Genomic DNA, 21,018 nt, shown 5'->3' with positions numbered 1-21,018 from the left:
GATGACGAGTAAAACAATCCCATGCTCTGTCTTCTTCACATAGAGTGAAGAATCTGCTGTAGAAATCTGAAAACCAAGTGAGATAAGATATCTGCTCATCTTATCACTCTAAGCACAAGGTGCTTGCTTCAGACCATACAATGCCTTTTTCAATCTGCATACGTGAGTGGGATATCTTGGGTGTACATACCCTTCTGGCTATGCCATGTACACTTCCTCTTGTAGATCTCCATTAAGAAATGCATTCTTGACATCCATCTGATGCATTTCCCAGCCATTAGCTGCAGCCATAGCAATGACTGCTCTCACTGTGCCCATCTTAGCCACTGGACTAAAGGTTTCATCATAGTCCAAACCTTGGGTCTGTGCATAACCCTTTGCTACCAATCTTGCTTTATGTCTTTCAATAGAACCATCAGATTTGCACTTCACTTTGTAAACCCATTTACATCCAATAACATTCTTGTCCTTTGGTAATGCAACTAAGTCCCATGTATCATTATGGACCAATGCATCCATCTCAACATCCATTGCTTTCTCCCATACATGCTCTCCAATAGCCTCTGTATAGCATGTAGGTTCGACATGCTTCACCATAGATGTCATATATGCATAGTGCATAGCAAAATCTCTATATGTCAACCTGTCAATAGGATATCTGACTCTCTGGGATCTCCGCAATGCATGCGGGTCACTCTGTACACCTGTAACTCTAGCATGTGGTGGCACATATCTGTCCTACCTAGCACCAGGTGTGCGTAAAACAGGTATGCCAAGCTCCTCATCCAAACTCTCTAAACTAGATGACTCATAACCTATGATTCCAATTCCTTCGACCTTCTTCTTTCCTTTATCCATAGCACTACTCCCAGTGCTCACACTCTCATGCCTCAAACGTCCTGATCATGGATGTACACTGCTACTCTCAGCTTCTGCTGCTGCTGGCCCAGACATAGTAGTAGAACTAGAACTTGCTTGTGGTGGCAAGTTCACATGCACATCAGCCTCAAGTGACTCAATGACTCCCTCATCTTTTGCTTTGTACCAACTAGCAAGCTCATCAAACACCACATCTCGTGAGATGACCACTTGTCTAGTTTGAGGGTTATAACATTTGTATGCCTTTTGATCCTGTGCATATCCAACAAATACACATTTCTCTGCTTTAGGATCCAACTTCCTTCTTCTTTCATCAGGCACATGTACATAAGCTATACATCCAAATACTTTGAGATGTCCAATGTCTGGCCTGTAACCTGTAAGCCGCATCTGTGGCATGCTTCCATGAATGGCTGCTGTAGGTGTTTTGTTCAGTATATACACTGCAGTAACACATGCTTCTGCCCAATAGTAATCTGGCATGCTCTTTTCATTGAGCATTGCCCTTGCCACTTCACATATGACTCTATTCTTTCTCTCAGCCACACCATTCTACTGAGGTGTATACGTGCAGGTCAACTGTCTTCTTATTCCATGCTTCCTCAAGAAATGCTCAAAGGCCTTTGAGGTGTATTCACCACCTCCATCTGTTCTCAAACATTTAATCCAACAGCCATATTGCTTTTCTGCAAAAGCTTTGAAATCCATGAACTTTTCCAACACTTCACTCTTCTCTCTCAGAAAGTATATCCATGTCATCCTGCTGAAATCATCTATAAATGTCACATAGTATAAACTGCCTTTGATAGATGGGTTTTGTGCAGGACCCCATACATCACTATGTACGATCTCAAGTGGCCTGCTACTCATATTTCCTTCTCTAGGAAACCTCAACCTTGCCTGCTTTCCAAACTGACAGGCTTCACAAACATGCATATGTCCATCATATTTGAACCTAGGCAATCCACTGACAATGCCTCTTGTTTGCATGTTCTTTAATCTCTGAATATTGATATGTCCAATCCTCTTATGCCACATATCAATGTCCTGTACCACATTCCTGCTCTTTGAGAACATGACTGATTTTAGCTCAGGAATTCCAGCATCCAGCTTAAACAATCTGCCTTCTTTCTTTCCTTTAGCAATAACTCTACATCCATGTTTGAAGTCCTCAACGAAGCAACCATGCTCGTTGAAGCAAACCTGTAATCCCTGTTCCACCATTTGATAGAAGGCATGTACAACACATCAGACATAGACTTTGTTTGACCATTGTGCATGACCAATGGTACACTACCAACATGTGTAATGGCATGTTGAGTATCATCACCTGTTTCCACATAGCCTTTTACATCCATAGGCTTCATATGCTCAAACCATTCTCCATGACATGTCATATGGTTTGATGCTCCAGAATCCATATACCAAGTATCATCATTCTCAGCATTTGTCATCATCGATCCAACAACATGTTTCATGGCAAACAAATGATTTGCAGTGCCATCATTGCTGCTTGATGCATAATTTCCACCACCATGTTGTGCATAATTTCCACTATAATGACCACCACGTTGTGCTCTTCCCCCTCTCAAATCATTCTGTTTGCAGAAACAATCTCTCGCCATATGACCATATTTTCCACAATAATGGCATTCAACATCCTGCATAGATGTTTGTTGGCCTTGCCAACGTCCTCGACCATGGGGGTTACCTCTGCCTCTTTGAGGTGCATATCCAGGACCACCTCGTGCACCATATGAAGGCTGAAAATTTTGTTGTGGAGGCCTATCCTGCCATCCACGACCATTACCACCACGTCCACGTGATGTGAATCTCCCCCTGCCTCTAAAGCCTCTCTGAGAATAGAAGGCCTGATTTCTGCCATCATCATGGCTAGTAGATGCATCCAGAAATGAATCACTGAGCTTGATTTCCTCAACAAGCAAGAGGGAAACCAACTCATCGAAGTCCGGTAAACCTGTACTCCTCACTGAGATAAATGTATCAAAAGATTTGTATTCCTTGCCAAGACCACGCAAGGTAATATCCACCAAATCATCATCAGGCATGGGGGCATTTATTGTGGCCAATGCATCTGCAAACTTCTTGATTTCTTGCACATAATCATGTATGCTCCTTTTATTCCTTTTCACATTGTGTATCTGCTGTCGCAACTGAAACTTGCGAGCACTCGTATCTGTATCAAACATCTTGACCAAAGTATCCCATGCATCTTTGGGATTCTCAGCATCCTGTATGTGTATGAGCATAGCATCAGAAATACATATAGACAAATAATGCAGCACTGTGAATGCTCTCTCTGACCATTGCTTATGAGCAATAAGCTGCTGCTGTGTAGGTTGTCGAGATAGCTTAGGCTCTGGCTCAGCACCTGTAATGAGATTCCAAAATCCTTTTCCTTTCAAGAAACTCTTTATCCTGTACTTCCATGCCTGGAAGTTCTTTTTATCCAGCTTTTCACCAACAATCTGAACTGGATTATCCGACATGTTTGCTCAATGCATACACCTTCCGCACACTTCAAATCTGTAAATGAGCCTTCCTCAGCTCAACCACACTCCAATGAATGTTCCAGATACTCCAAGGTAGCCAACAAACTCCAAATTTGATGTAGAAAATCAACCTGTATGCATCCAAGATGAACTGTCTCACGCAGTCCGAGATAGCCTATTTTGATGCGCTTCCACGGCTCCAAATCACAATGTAGTGGTGCAATCAAGTATGTGAAACTTGCATTGACACCTAAACAACCTCAATGTAGAGTATCAACACCATCTCACATGTGTACATATCAATTTTTGAAAACCCCTTTCTCTGTTTTGGGAAAAACTAGAAAAACTAGAAAAAACCAGTAGGAAAATGGCTCTAATTTCTTCAATATTTGACTAAATTGAGCAACCAGGCATTCATTAGCTTAGCAATAGTTTCCATCAACTCCATGTAAGAGGAATTTGTCCAATTGTATAAGACCAAGGATTAATTGCTCAATTAAAATGACCCTGTTTCTCTGCAACTAGTGGACAGCCTGTTTTAATCAGCTCATTCCCAACTCAATTAGGCATATTTGACCAAACAAATCACATAGCCCTCTTCTCCAAAGTATAAAGCAACCAATTGCTAAAGCAATTGTGAAAGGAACCAAGCAACCAATGAGTAATGGATCTCCTCATAGCCAAAATGAACAAAATCTGCTCTATTTCTCTGTAAATTCAGCGCCGCCTGCTGTAGGGGGGTTTAGGAGAGTTTGTGTTGATAATTGATGATGATAATAAGTCCCCAAGACATCTAGGTACATGTGCAATCCACCAATGGTTGGATTTTAGCCAAAATCACACTCCAAATGCTTCAATTTTGGGCTTCCTTCTCTCTGATTTGTGAGAGCTCAAAAATCAGAGATTTTCATACATCCAGATGCTTCCAAAATGATCCAAAATCATAGTAGGGCTTGCATAGAAGTTGCCAGTACATCCCTCATTGTCAGATACATGTTTGCTTTGCTAGATTTACATGTATTTCCATCATACATCAATGTTGCCAAGCTTTAATGGAAAGCTTTCAAAAACCAAAAATTTGCTTTGCTTTGATTTGCTCTAACTTGCTTTGTTTTTGCCTGTATCACCTGCAATCCGCTCAAGGATGTTTAGAAGACCTTACCTGGTAGGCCAAGATTTCAGATCTGATAGTATTTGGTGTGCTCCAAGCTTCACAGCTCCAATGGCAAGCTTTACAGCTTCTCTTCATAGCTTCTTTTCCCTCTTCTCTTCACTCACTCATAAACCCTAATAAACAGCACAAGGCTCTGATACCATGTTGAAAGAACGGTAGAGGGGGAGGAGACACACACACAGGAGCAAACCCTAATGTATATTGCAAACCCTAACCATAGAGGGAAGCCATCTCCACTCTCACACAAAGCATAATGCACTAATCCATAATCCACACAACACACAAATGAGTTGTGTCCACACTCTACTAACCCTAGCTAATGTCCACACTATGACCAGCTGGACATGCGGTCATTTATGTCTCACACATGTTCCTACCCAGCACATAGCATAGCTGGCTCACATTGACATCGAGCTTGAGTCTCAACAACTACGACAATTCAAATATGTGTAGAGACTTGGTAAACCCAGGCTATGTGGAGGAGGAATATGCATCATATTCATCCAAGGAAAATCTCTTTGAAAGTCCCGCATATCCAAGCCAAGCACTGGAGGCTCAACCAGTGGAACAAAATTCTTTGATATTGCTAGGCGGCTACCAACCTAGGACTCCAGGCCCCTCAGGTCAATGGCAGCAAAGGAAAGTAGAAGCCAAACTAATGGGCCCCTGTTATGAGTGCAAAGAACCCCATTGGGCTTGTGATTGTCCACATCGCCCAAGGCAAGCAGCTCGATCCAGTACAATAGTACCATAGTTTCCACCAATTGAAAGATATTGTCTAGGGTGTTGTGTAGAACACTTCCCAAAGGATTGTTTGCTGAAACCACATGAGGAAGGCACCTCTCAACCAAAGGTCTGACTCAACCTGGTAGGGGTAGTTCCATCGCCACCTTCATCAGAGAATGAGGATGTCATGCCACTTAGAGTCATGACTAGATCACAGACACGAAATGACAAAATGCAAACTGATGAGACACCTCGAACTAGGGATGCAAAGGCAAATCTAGTGGACAAGACCCTACATTCCAATAGAAAAAGGACCACTAGAAACAAAAAGAACCACTAGTACGACCGAGGATAGTTCTGGGGGTTTTTTTTTTGTGGATAAGGTGAATGAGACTCTAGATGCCATCATTGATGCTCATAGAAGTCGCATTGCAGCTTTATCTGAGCTACCCAAGAAGCTTCAAGAATACCCAAACCCTCGTGAGGAGAAGATCAATCTAGCTGTACATCAGCAACTCATTAGGGAAGCTCAATCAATACTTGAGGGACCACCTCCTTGGGGCCCAACCTCTCTTAAGCCAACATTAGAAACCATACCAGAAGTGTCATCAAGTTGGGAAATGAAAAGTGAGCTCATCTCACAATCTCATAGTGAGAAGTCTGCACCAATTGCCACCCCATTGAAAGAAGGTATTCTGCCACCACCTAGCCTTGCCTTCCCATGCAATGATGAAGTTATTGATGCTAACGAGGACATGGCAAATGAGATGTGGGCAGCAGTTCATGAGAAAGTTAATGAGAATATGTCCTCTATTATTTCACCTCCATTCTCTGAGGTGGATTTTACCAGGAGCACAGAAAACAACTTTAGACGCCCAAGCATCCAGGAGGAAGTTCAAACAATTGTTTCTCCTAGAAGTAAGCATACAATGAAAACCTCACCCTCATATTTGGGAGAATATGAGAACTGTTGTCAAACCTTGAGGATACCCTCCATGCATAGAAGGTTGACAAAGGAGATGGATATGGGTATCGTGCAAGCTATTTTGTCAGCACCAGTGGCTTGTACCTTACCTTTGCTTGATTTGATAAAGCTTCGACTTGAGTTGTGGAATGATATTGCCACATGTTTGTCAGAGCAGGTATTGCTACAAAAGGGTCACCATCATTGTACTATACACCCTGAGACAAAGCATGTTATGCCAGTTCCTATCAATAAAGTAGGAAAATTTTGTGAGGACGATCAGGGAAATGCTACCCTTCCATTAGAAGTGTGAAAAGTAGCCTCAACTGCAATACTTGATAGTGGTGCAGGAGTGGGCATTGTGACAAGGTCCATTTGGGAAAAGTGGGGCAAACCAGCTATTAGGAGTACCAGGATGCGCTTGCAGCTAGCAGATGGAACCTTAGAACATCCCCTTGGGCTGCTTGAGAACATATTGGTCACCACATGTGGGATTGAATATGAGCACACCTTTGCAGTAGTGGATTTTGGAAAACATCCAAACTATGAAGTGATATTGGGTAGACCATTCATGCGACAATTTCAAATGATTCAAGATTGGGGATACAATTATTTGTACCACCGACATGATTCTGTCATCACAAGGGTCAACTTAAAGAATCACTCATATTGTGATGTAACAAGGTCTCCAATAGATGAGTTTGATTCTGCTTCATCTCAAGAGTTACATTGTCAGATGGGCGAGAAGATCTGTGGATGTGTGGAGCCTCATGTAGGGATTTCAACACTGAGAGACTTAAGGGTAATCGAAGTGTATCAGATGAGGCATACATTCCACAACCCTTCCCGGAGCACTTAATTGATCCACTAGAATGGAGTCATGTCCTTGCAACATTATCGACATGTGCTTTACCTAAGCCAATTCAATTTTGTGACTCAGATGGATATGACATTATTCCTATACAAATGGTACAACCACGTGACCTTCTAGATGTTTTGTACTATGGGGATGCATCCACAACAGCACTGCATGTAGAGGAAGTCTCAGTGGAGGATTTAATACTCGAATCTGCTAATGATGCTGATAAGGAAGATGGATGGGACTCTGATTTTGATAATGATGTGATAATCCCTGAGGAAGAGTTAGGAAAGGCACGCCTGCTCTTGAGAGGAAGGGATTTTTTTATTTTATTTATTTTGTACACACTTAAGAAGCATAAGAGAAAGCTCAAGAAACGTGGCCTAGGACCGTTTGTGATTAATGAGCTTACTCCAAGTGGTGCAGTGCGTTTAGAGACACTAGAAGGTGAGCAAATGCCTAACTTCATTAATGGAAGTCGTCTCAAGAAATACAATGAACCATTAACTGAAGCCATGCTTCAACAAATGCATGTTGCACACACGCGGAAAGAAGCACATGACCTACTTAAACGTCAGGCTCAAGAAGAGGCTAAAGCTAGAGTTGCAAAAGCCAAGGAGCATCGCAAGGCTTCTATGTTGGCCTTACAGTTGGCTACTGATGACAATATGTCAATCCTTTCAATATTCAAGTGTGTCTTCATCTTCATGAGACTACCTACTTTGTCTTTGCCTTAATTGACTCTGGTGCAGATTATAATGTTCTCTCGTTTGACACATGGATAGCCTTGGGACAACCAACACTTGTGCACATTCCTATTGACTTACGAAGCTTCTCAGGTGAAGATAACCCTATAGAGGGAAAATGTGTCATTATGATGTCCATTCAGGATCACCAGATGTCAGTTCCTTTTTATGTGGCAAGTAAGTCCAAGGCAGTGGTAGAGGCTGTTCTCGGTCGATCATGGTTAAGTGCTACCAATTGTTCATTAGATTGGAAGAATAGACAATACAAATTGCAAATTGATTTTGATTGAATCTTGGGATCTGCTACTCCACGAGCTTTATCATGTCAAAAGGGTGCTGTTTCTACCTTACACAACCCACTTTCAAAATCTGCTCTTGAAGCTCCAACACAAATGATGTGGATAATCGATGAGTCCTCAAGTGAGGGCCATGGCTGGCATGTTCCAACTACTCTAGTCACTGTTCAAAGAAGGCCAGGCAAGAAGGAATTATCAATTTGCCTACCCAAAGATGCATACAAACTTGTACCATCTAGCCCAGTTGCTAAGCCTCCTAAAACGCACATCTTTTCCAAGCGTAAACCTCAGATTGTTACTCATTGGGTCCCAAAGCATGTTCTTAAAGCACAAGGCTATTATGAGGGTGCAACAGCACTTTGGCTTCCCAAATGCCATGGTTTACTAGGGGTAAAAGAGTGTATCAATAAGATTCCAAAAGCCACCCTTGGTTTTCCATATCAGTGGGTGCAAAGGAAATCAACACAACCTCTTCAAGATAGGATAGGTGGTTGTGATAGCACCTACAAATCTCCTTGTGTTGACCTTCCCAAAACATGTACTGAATCACCAGTTGTCTCAATTTCTCCTTGTTACGCAGTTCCACCATCAACTTCTGTACCACCTAAGACAAATCCAACTTTACATGAGTCTCCTTTGAGCATAGATTCTAGCACTTCAATGCCTAAATCCTCTTATCTTGCTCAAATTCCTCGACAATTGCTAACCTTCCCACCTCTTAAGAAGGACATACCCAAAACCAAAGGTAAGGCATTAACACTACAATTGAAGCTCTTTGGTAGATCAGTGTTTGAATAGTCTCACATTTACTAATGTGGTTCCTTATGCCTTTAGAGGATTGTGTTCTTTTTGAGATGATCTTATCTACAATGTTTTTGATTGGGATTGTAACACAATAAGATCAACAAGCCAGGGCACTTTTCTCCCACTGGGTTATTTCCCTCGGCTATATTCGGTGATTGGCACCAATAACAAATTTTATTCCTTTCTTTTCTTTTCTTGTTTGTTAATAAACATTTTGCAGAGATCTCAGCTAAACAAGAGCATACGAATACGCCCCAATAGTCCACCTACCGTGCATACAAATTAGGAAGGGGGGAGACATGCAATGCCTACAAAGAGCAAAGAGAAGCAATCTGCACAACATCAACGAGTACTACAACAGGTGTATTCAAATCATAATCTTTTGTTCTTTATGTGCTTTTAACTTTTGGATATATTGTTTGCATGTTCACACACAGTTGGCTGGTTTTAGTTTTAAATTAGTTAAAAGGTAGTGAGTGATTTCTAGATTCTTAGAGGACTTAGTAGAAGGTATTTCTATTTGAAGACGGTGTAGGATATATACCAACGGAGTATGCCAAGTTCTTATGCTCTCGAAGTATATTAGTTATCCCTAGTGGTAGCTACCTCTTAGGTATGGGCTAGGTGCTAGAATTAATAATTTTTTTTTACAAAAATCATGCCCTAAAAAATATATACAGGTGAATCAAGACATGACGTGTCTACCATGTGGAATGCTTGGTAGGACCTTGGGTTGTCTTAGCACCTGAGGGCCAATGCCTTGGTTTCCATGGGGTGAACACTGACGTCTAAAAGATTAAGAAAAAACCTTCAAGGACTCTATCGCCTTGATAGATGCTAGTAGGACTCTGGGGTACATTATGGGCCCTTGAGACCGATGCCCTCATCTTCATGGGATACTCCTTATGTCAAAAAGAAAGAAAAGGGTCTGTCGCCCTTGAGATACTTATCGGTCTTTAGATTCTCTTGGCGGAGGTCTCTTGGCTTGGGTCTCATTGGGATGGAACCTTCCTCGTTATTCAACTTTTACACACACACACCCAAAAAGAAGAAGAAGAAGAAGAGGTCCAATCACCATTGCTCATATTTAGGAGTAGGTTTGCCACTTAGGAATAACTTAAATACTTTTAGGACATTGAGACTGCGGTCATAACCTGTGGTGTGCAAGCACACTTGCCTTTGCATAGCACTATCTACCACTTAGTCTCACATTGACTAGTCTTTACTCACCTCTTTTAGCACTCTTTAAAACTCTAATCAACCTTTCACTTGTATGCTCACGTGTGAGATTGTCATTGCTGTTTTTTTTTTCAATAAAAGGCTTTACTTGTATCCATTATTTTTTGCAGCTTTTGCTTCTACCGCGCTCGAGGACGTGCGTAAAATAGGAAGGGGGGAGTGTTGCGTGACGAGTGGTGATCAATGCAAGGATGCAACACAAAGATGCAAGCAGGAAAACAAGTGACATTCTTATTTAGGGCTCTTGTAAAGAGTTCCAAGTTGTAGATGAGTGTGGGAGTGGGCTTAAGAATAATCCCACATGGGAAGTTTTGGGAGTTTTAGGAGTTTTAGTATAAAAAGTGGCTCATTTGAGAGCTTAGGTACACTTTGGGCTAAGTTCATGCAAGAGCTCCTTTGAGAGAACTACTCTCCCTCTTCTCCATAGAGGTGAAGACTCTTCTCTCACCCCATCTACATCTTTGTATGAGATAAATCTCTTCATTGAATCAATAGCAATGTCATGAGTTTTTCTCATCCTCTTCTCTAATCATTTTACTCTTATGCATGCTTTTAGTATTTCGTTTTTGTGTATGTGGGCTGATTTGAAGCTTTCATGGAAGCTTGATGCTTGAGTGTGTGCATGCTTGTAGGAAGATAGGAGTGGAGTGAGGTCTTTCTCATCCTCTTCTCTAATCATTTTACTCTTATGCATGCTTTTAGTATTTCGTTTTTGTGTATGTGGGCTGATTTGAAGCTTTCATGGAAGCTTGATGCTTGAGTGTGTGCATGCTTGTAGGAAGATAGGAGTGGAGTGAGGTCTTTCTCTTTGCTTGTGTACATAGTGATTGTGTTCCTCTTGCTTGTAATTGTGAATGAATGGGTGTGTAGGAATGAGGGCAAGTTGAGCTTGTGTGTGTGCTTAGTCTAGTGTCATGTGATGGTAGCCATAAGCATTCTCTCCATTTGTGGATAAGCTTTTGTGCACCGGTACGGGTTGAATCCCTAGCTCCGAAAGGGATGCAAATCCCATTGGATTGAGCTACACGTGGATCATGCTACTCTTGCTACAAGTGAGAGAGTTTTCCGTCTCTCCAAAAACACCTTTAATCATGTGTGAAAATACAGTGTTTATCATCTAATGCATCAAAATTGCTCCTGGAGGACTGGGGAAGCTATGCCAGAACAGTGCAAATTTAGGCTCTGCAGCGGCGATGTAGGCTCAAAATTCGCACTGTTCTGGCACTGCTCCCCTAGCCACTCAGGATCATTTTTTATGCATTTATAATGAAGTTGAGTACACTAATTGTGAGAAACAATAGTTTATAAGATAAAAACAGCTTTAGTCTTGTGTAAAATTACATTATTTGTCATCCAATGCATCAGAATTGCTCCTGGAGGACTGGGAAGCTATGCCAGAACAGTGCGAATTTAGGCTCTGCAGAGCAGGCGACGCTGTAGGCTCAAAATTCGCACTGTTCTGGCACTGCTCCCCCAGCCACTCAGGATCACTTCTGATGCATTTATAATGAATTTGAGTACATTAATTATGAAAAATAGTAATTTATAAGATAAAAATATCTTTAATCATGTGTAAAAATACATTATTTGTCATCCAATGCATCAGAATTGCTCCTGGAGGGCTGGGGAAGCTATGCCACAACAGTGCAAATTTGGGCTCTACAGCAGCATTGCAGGCTCAAAATTCGCACTGTTTTGGCACTGCTCCCCCAGCCACTCTGAATCATTTTTGATGCATTTATAATGAAGTTGAATACACTAATTGTTAGAAACAATAGTTTATAAGATAAAAACAGCTTTAATCATGTGTAAAATTGCATTATTTGTCATCCAACGCATCAAAATTGCATTAATGGACTCAACTTTATTATAAATGCATCAGAAATGATCCTGAGTGACTGAGGGAGCTATGCCAGAACAGAGCGAATTCAAGCTTTTCAGAGCGGCACTGCAGGCTCAAAATTCGCACTGTTCCTGGCACTACTTCGTTAGCCACTCATCAGGATCATTTCTGATGCATTTATAATGAAGTTAAGTATATTAATTATAAAAAATAGTAATTTACAAGATAAAAATACCTTTAATTATGTGTAAAAATACATTATTTATCATCCAATGTATCAGAATTGCTCCTGGAGGGCTGGGAAAGCTATGCCAGAACAGTGCAAATTTGGGCTCTACAACAGCGGTGCAGGCTCAAAATTCTTACTGTTTTGCACTGCTCCCCCAGCCACTCAAAATCATTTCTGATGCATGAAGTTGAGTACATTGATTATGAAAAGCAATAATTTACAAGATAAAAATACCTTTAATCATGTGTAAAAATACATTATTTGTCATCCAATGCATCAGAATTGCTCCTGAAAGGCTGAGGAAGTTGTGCCAAAACAGTGCGAATTTGGGCTCTACAGTAGCGGTGAAGGTCAAAATTCGCATCGTTCTCGCACTCTCCCCTAGGCTGCTCCCAGGGTCATTTTTGATGCATTCACAAAAACATTGATGGTACAAACTAGAAAAAACAATGATATACTTGATGAAAATAAGTTTGCAAAAATTGTATTGTATTCATAATAAGAAGTGATACATCATCTTTACAAAAGCTTTCTTACAATATTGAGCTTCCTTCTCTTGTTATTGGGCAGAGTGTGCTCAAGGAGTGATTGGGCTATTTATTGAGGATCCTCTATGCCTATGCTTTTGGCTATACCTATATGAGCAAGAAGCTTACCCCTAAATCCAGAACCAAAAACATCGAAGGCAAGGGATTTTTTAATCACAACTATACATTTGGTGCTATGTGCCATAGAGGCTACACACAGCACCTTAGAGAGGGCTTTCAAAAAGAAGAGAGTGAAGGCAGATTGAGGGGTGTAGTCCCTGTGGATAATGGCGATGCCATCCACAAGAAGCCAACCAAGATAGTGTGCCAACACAGCATCATGTCCATGGACCTTGGCGGCCTGGTCTCTGCTACTGCCGTCGCCTCTCCCTGCAAATGCGTCAATTTCAACCACCCTCTGCAATTAAAAGAAAAATTAAAATATTTTCCTATACATAATTCCCATGGTTGTCCCCTTCTTACGCTTCCCAATCTGTTAAAATATAGAAAGTGGCACAATAACCAGAAAGTGTAAGGGTTAATTCTAGACATGTAGTGGAATCAGATATACCTTTCTTCTCATCAATTTGAAACTTGACTCTTCCACATTGTCAAAGCCCATGATGCTAAAGTGTTGATGCAGGTCTGTTAGGATCCAATGCTTGCTTGCTGCCACTCGCTCAATCCATCTATTTTGCATCATCACAGCTACCTCAATAAGCATAATTTCTTCTTCTGAGGCTTGAAGTGGGATCCATGTCCCGTGCTTTTGCATCCATCTTTGGTAGTGCAGACGCATGTATAAAATAGAGCGTGCCTTCAAGAACCTGTAAGACACTGTAGAATCTACTACATTGCACTTGTACACATCACCTTGATGTGACCCCTCATTAACCTCCCAACCCTCTCCTAGTAATCCTTGAATTTGGTCAGACTGTACCTCCTTACAAATATACATTGTTTTTGTTTGGTGCATTGGCATGGAATTGAACATGTGCACAAAAACATATAAAGGACAAAACCAATTTACCCCTACTGACCTAGATGCCTTTGAAAACTTGAGTGATGTCTTGATATCACTTACCATCTTAAACTTTAAGCATAGATGGTCCAAGCATCTGGTTTGGGCCATTCGGGATTGTTAAGAGGGGGGTTGGGGATCTCTGCTAGCTTGCCAAATAAACCTTGGTTTTTATCTACAAAATATGAGTGAGAAAAGAAAAAGATATTGTTCTGTACAAGATCACTTGGGCTTTGAGATACAAACATTGCCTCTCCAATGGATGCATGCATAGCATAGAAAACTCCAGTGAGGCTTTGGAGGAGTGGTTGTTCATAATTAGAAGTATCTGCAGAAGAGAGACATAAGAAAATGGAGGATCATAAGAAAATTTGAAACAAAAAATCCAATATTAGCATGTTGTTAAAGCTGTGTTTATGTTACATTGACAATTTGAAGGAAACCTTGGTCGTTGGCCTTGAATGTACAGGTCTCGAAGGGTATACACATGTTGCACTATGGCAACTAGTCCTTCCTTCTTAGTATGCTTGAAGCCTTGTAGCCGCCCCTTCCAATGATGTAGCATATTCCCCACTCGTCGATGTGGTCCCTTAGAGCTTTGGTGCATATAGACCCAAGCCCCAACCCTGAATCCTATTGGAGCCCAAACTCCATTCTCATCTCTTGTGTTATGCAGCACAAGCTCTTCCACGTTCTCCCTAGGTCTTCTCACATTACTAGAAGAGGCCATGGTGGTAAGAAAAGAGAAGAAGGGAAAAGAAAAGCTTTTTTTACAACACAGGAGTGGAGAGGAGAGAAAGTTCAGGGTTTTCAATGCAGCAATGGAAAGCTTAAAAGAGCGTAAGAGTTTGAGAATAGGCTTCCTGAACCTAGAGTAAACTAAAGAGGGATAGAGTTTCTGCAGCAATGGAGAGGGAGGAAGCTTGAGAGAGAGAGAGAGGGAGATTGAGAGGGAGATTGAGAGGGAGGGAGCTTGAGAAGGAGGGAGAGCTTCAGAGGGATGGAGTTTCTGAGCAATGGAGAGCTTAGAAAAGAAAGAAAGAGGGAGAGGGGGCTTGAGACTGAGGGAGCTCAAAAAGGAGGAAGGGCTTGAGACTGAGGGAGCTCGAAAAGGAGGGAGAGCTTGAGAGGTATGGAGTTTCTACAACAATGGAGAGCTTAGAAGAGGAAGAAAGAGGTTCAAAATGAGCTTTCCAAACCTACAGTATGTTGGGGGAAAGTTTGAGAGGGAAAACACACTTTTGGAAATTTTTTTTAAATTTTTAGGGTTTTTAATGTGCGCGATTCTAGGTGGGGGGACCTCTAAGTTTGGGCCCAAGAGGTAGGGGGACAAGAGTAGTAATTAGGCCCCATTAGCAAACTAAAGCCTAGGCCCCCTAGGGTCAAAGAAGTAAAAAATGTGCACCCAGCCCTCCTCCTATTCCATTCCTAATCAAAAGTTAATCCAAGAGGCCCTCTTTGGGCCCGAAAAATTCCTAATGTGTATTGCTTTTACCATGTAAGCATAATGATGGGCTATATATCAATCATATCGCAACCTGTCTCATCAATAGGGCGTACACCTGGATCACTGTCAAGTGTCTTGAAAATAGCCCTGGTTCTCCTTACACCAAGAGTAACCACAGATGGAATGCCAAGCTCCTAATCAAGACTCTGCTTAGAACCACTAGAGTTACCATCCACATAAGAGTGACCTGCTCACAGATCAGGCACAAAAAGTTGATCTACCTTTTCCTTCCCTTTCTGGTGATACATGTGTACCTGCATCATTCCTCAACTTGCCTGACCATTAGCTAACATTGGATTCACTACTTGAGCACTCCCCAGGTCCACTTAGCACCTGTGTGATTGCTGCTTTAAATTTGGTGCACCATTAGCACTCTTACATCTGCATCTTCTATTGCCTTCACTACTGGTGCATACTAGCTACTCATCTCAACGAAGACAACATCTCTACTTACTCGCATCTCACGAGTGGTAGGGTTGTAGCATCTATAACCTTTTTGCTCCATAGCATAACCAATGAAGATGCATTTCTCTACCTTTGGATCCAACTTTGTTTTCACTTCATTAGGAACATGTACATATGCAGTACACCCAAACACTTTCAAGTGAGACACATCCGGTCTTATACTTGTAAACTTCTGTTCCAGGAGTCATACCATGAACAACTACAGTGGGTGTCCTGTTCATAATGTACACATCAATTGCTACTGCTTCTGCCCAAAAGTAATGTGGCATATTCTTTTAAGCCATCAAGGCACGTGCCACTTCTGCAATGTGTCTGTTTTTCCTTTCTCCATTCTGCCCAAAAGTAATGTGGCATATTCTTTTAAGCCATCAAGGCACGTGCCACTTCTGCAATGTGTCTGTTTTTCCTTTCTCCATTCTGTTTTGTGGAATGTACTTGCAAGTAAACTGCCTCTTGATTCCTTACTTTCTCAAGAAATCGCTGAACTTATTGGAGAAATATTCTCCCCCACCATCTAATCTTAGGCATCTTACTTGCATGCCTTTTTCCTTCTCGACCAAGGCTTTAAATCTTTGAAAGTGAGAAAACACCTAACTTTTCTCTTTCGTGAAATAAACCCACACTTTCCTAGTGTGGTCATCAATGAATGTAACATAGTACCTGCAACCTGCAATTGTTGCAGTCTTGGTTGGTCCCCATACATCTAAATGTATGACATCCAATGGCCTTGCACTGACATGCTTTTCATGTGGGAAAGCATCTTTGGCCTGCTTACCAAGTTGGCATGCTTCACATACCTTATGCATAGTGTTGACCTTAAACTTTGGCAAATCTATTTTGGGTATGCATAGACTTCAATCGTTGTACATTCACATGACCAATGCGCTTGTGCCATATTTCAATATATGCAAAATGACACCTATTTCATGTGCAAACATGGCTGCCTTTATCTCAAGCATGTTCACATCCAAAGTAAACATCCTGCCATTTATGTTACCCTTTGCAACCAAGCGACACTTATTTTTGAAGTCTTCCACAAAACATCCTTGAGGATTAAACCTGAGGACATCTGTCCAACAGAAACCAGGTTCTTTGTAATATTCAGAACATGAAGTACATCAGCCAAGTACTTCATTTTGCCATCCTGCGCGGTGTATCCAATGGCACTTTACCAACATGCACAATGGGATGCATATAGTATCATCACCTGTTTCTACATAACTTGGTTTTTCCATTTTTTACATATCTCTAAACCACTCAGCGCGCATGACTGGTCATGTGGTTAGAGGTGCCAGAATTTACATACCATATATCTTGAGATCTTGACATCCCCTCTTATGGAACTAAGCATGTGTTGCATCACAAACAGACCTGCTCACTTCTGTCATCATCACCTCCATGTTTGCTAGATGATGCATAGTTGCCTTACTGCAACTTCCCACTTTTAATGTCGTTCTGCTTTTTGTAGCAGTCCTTTTCCATGTGTCCTAGTTTGTCACAATAATAGCACTCTATGCTATTTGCATTTCTATTTCTTTGCCAACCACCTCGGCCTCTTTGGCTCCCCCTACCTCTAGACTAGCCTCTTTCACCTGTGTATGATTGATGCTATGAATCATTGGATTGTTGTTGTCCAGAATTTTGATTTCCTTGGCATCCCCACCTCAGCCTCGACCACGGCCTCTACCTTTGCCTCTACTTGAATTAGAGTAGAAGGCATGTTCCAATGTGTTCTTGCTTTGTGAAGAAGAATCCTCACCTAAAGCCTTTTCTTCTATGATCAGCATAGATATCAAGTCCCGAAAGTTGGGAATATTCTCCTTAACTGCAATGGAGGTCTTGAATGTCTTGTACTCTTTGCCAAGCCCATTGAGATAGACACTCACCAAATCATCATCCTTCACTGATACATTGATGGACCCAAGGGATTCAATAATGCCCTTGATCTTTAATACATATTCATTGATGGACATGCTTTTCTTTTCCACGGTATATAACTCTTTCTTTAAGTGCAACTTCCTTGCCATTGTGTTAGTCTTGAATATCTGAACCAGATTCTGCCATCATGCAACTGGCTGGAGTGTTTACATCCTGTATGTTTTCTATCATAGTGTCTGTGACACTAATGAAAGCCACCACATGAATTTTCTTGCACCCTGATTCCAATCCTTGAATGCCTTTATATTTGCAGGAGTGGCATTCTCCTCAGGTAACTCTAGAGGCTCCTCATTGTCTCCTTCTACATAATCCCAAAATCCTTTATCCACTAGGAAATTGGTCATTCTGAACTTCCAGGCATGAAAGTTATTCTTATCCAGCTTCTCACTAACAATATGATTAATTCCGTCAGACATGTTTTCCTACAGCAATTAAATAACCTGCAAATAAACAACTTCTGTATGCAACCTATGATACATCAGTATCTCCTGTAATTGTTGCAGTAGTGGTACTTCAACACAGCCTGTGTGTCACCAAACGTGAACAGAGTACATGTACATACACCCAGTATCAACAATACATGTGCAAACCTTGTGTGCACTTCCAAAATACACTGCTGCACTGCAATAATCAGATTTCGAGCAGAAAAAGTTCTTTACTAGAACTTCTAATATGCTACAGTGACAAAACGGGGCCCATAACGTGTGAAGACAGCTCCTCAATCGAAGATGTATAGCTCCCAGAGCTACTGAGGGGGTGTTGTACCTAAACCAAGAAGGGGAAAGAGATGATGGTGCTCTTACCCGTGTAGTACCGCTTCCTTCATTGCTTGTTCTTGCCTCTTGCTTGCCTCCTTAGCTCTCCCATGAACCAGGCTTTGATACCAAAAAGAGAATGTGGGGGAGAGGGAGAGCTTCAAACCCTAGCAAGCAAACACACACACACAAGAGAGAGCAAGACACAAGAGAGATATGGATAGCTAAATTTTCTTCTATCTTCTTCTTCTCTACTCAACCAACATAACATAAAGATAAGAGTATACACTATATGGGTTAGTACTCAACTATTACAACATACAAGGGCCGGTCCATAATGTGAACCCAACTAATTGAGTTGGTGCTATAACTATGCCAGCCGCTAGTAATCCAAAATGGCTGTCACACAGTCTATTATCCCACTGGCCGCATATCACCCATAATCTCACCAACCATGCCAGTGGTGTAGACGCATAAGCTATCACACCCAGGCGGGTCAGCAATGTCCGCCGTAGCACTAGTAGTTGAGCTGGATATCTCAACATGGGATGATCAACTCCACAGATGGATGAGGAGTTTAGTTGTAGATACAACATTAGCTTAGAAGAATAATATGCTTCCTTAAGAGACACCACTGCTGATGTGGTACTGGAGAACTCACCCTCACCCTCACCCTCATAAAAAGCGATCTTTTCTCCAATAGAAAATGGCTCTCCTAGACCATCTCCCAAGGTAAACCCCTAGTAAAGATAAAGAGCAGAGAAGTGGTCAATAGAGTATATACCCATCCACGTAATATTCTATTTGAAAAATGCACACTTCGGTGGCACTAGGAAGTTAAACCAAGCACTACATGAAGTATGGCAATGAATTAAAGCTACTATTATTGGTAATATATAAGAAGCTAGAAATAGTTTAATAGGGAAAATACCCATCCACGAAATATTCTGTTTGAAAAATGCACACTTGGGTGACGCTAGGAAGTTCAACCAATCACTAAATGAAATCTTGTAATGAAATAAAGCGATTGTTATTGAGAATAGTTAAGAAGCTAGAAATAGTTTGATTTTTACTAAGCACCTCATTGTGATAAACTCTACAGTAGAAATTTGAGGAGGCCACAAGGGGTGTTACATCAACAAGTAGTGGTTTAGTAGGAGGTACCTAGGGAATATCACATTTGAAATCAAGAAATTCACACTTGTGGGACACCACAAGGAAGCCCAACCTAGCACTAATTGAGACCTAGCAATTAATTAGAGCTATTGTTGATCTAAGAAGCTAGAAATAATTTTATTTTTACCAAAAGCACCTCATAGCTTATTGTTGTGAGAAAGTAAACATTAGAATTTTGAGGAGGCCAGTAGAGGTGTCTTGTAAAACAATGCAACAGCCAAATGCACCAAGGATCACTTGTGGTAAGAGCTTCCAACCTCATGTAACCTTCCTACATGTAGTATTACATAGGCCACTAGTAGCCATATGTGATGTACATATAAATAATTTTTCTTACTTATTATCTCTTCTTAGCGTTAAAAGGGGGAAAAAAAAGATAACAAGACATGCATGCTCTACGGACAAATATGACATGTACATTGGGTTGTGAATTTCCCTTAGTGTGATCGGGATTCAATTTGAGTGTTAACTTAAAAAGCTGAAAAAAATTAAGAGGTTACATAAGGAAAATCCTTAAATTTTTTAAATCTCTTTTTTGATAATAATATCTCTAATTTACAATGAAGGTTTCACATGTTTCATTTAGAAAAGTTATTTGCATAGTTGGCACATGGATTGCCTACCTATAATCATGGCATTAATATCTCAGGGGATTAATTACACACTTATTATCCTATAATCCTCAAACATGGGCTTACCCATACCACGATCATAATGTCGTATGGGATTTCCATGCAAAAAGATTTTATTTTATTTTTTTGCATAGCATTGGGCCTTCATAGGGCATCAAATTAGGGTTGCAAAAGAAGGCCACTATTTAAAACTTCTACACATAAACATATATATTTTGAAGGTCAACCTAGTTTATAGCCTTCAAATTGAAGGTTAGGGTAGACCTTCAAATTTCATCCCTCTGCGGCATGCAGAGAGTATAAACTTTTTTTCGTTCGTGTTGTGATCCCACGTTTAAGTGTGGGTTCGTGTAGCCAAGTTCTCCAAGACATTTCTGATGACTATGCCACTTTTTTGTACAATTAAAAACTCCAATTGCGGACTTATCATCCTAGCTAGTTGCAAGTAGGGCCAAAATTTGACGGGGTCTTTAAAATTTCAAGTAACAAGCAGTTTTTCAGGCTACTTTCCATATGACATGAAACTCCAAATTCATACATTCAACTAGCATATAATTTATCAAAATGAAAAGCTTCTTTTTTAAAGTACAAAATTGCCTACCCAACCGTCTGTCCTACGTGCCTAGCTCACCACATTTCCAACCATGCATGTCCTACGTGCCTAACTCACCAGATTTCCAACCATGCCCGCCCAACCATCTGTCCTACATGCCTAACATGCCTAA

This window comes from Cibotium barometz, chromosome 42, assembly GCF_041138505.1.
Source record: "Cibotium barometz isolate CiBa-2024 chromosome 42, ASM4113850v1, whole genome shotgun sequence".
In the NCBI taxonomy this organism is placed as follows: Eukaryota; Viridiplantae; Streptophyta; class Polypodiopsida; order Cyatheales; family Cibotiaceae; genus Cibotium; species Cibotium barometz.
This window is presented reverse-complemented; position numbering follows the sequence as displayed.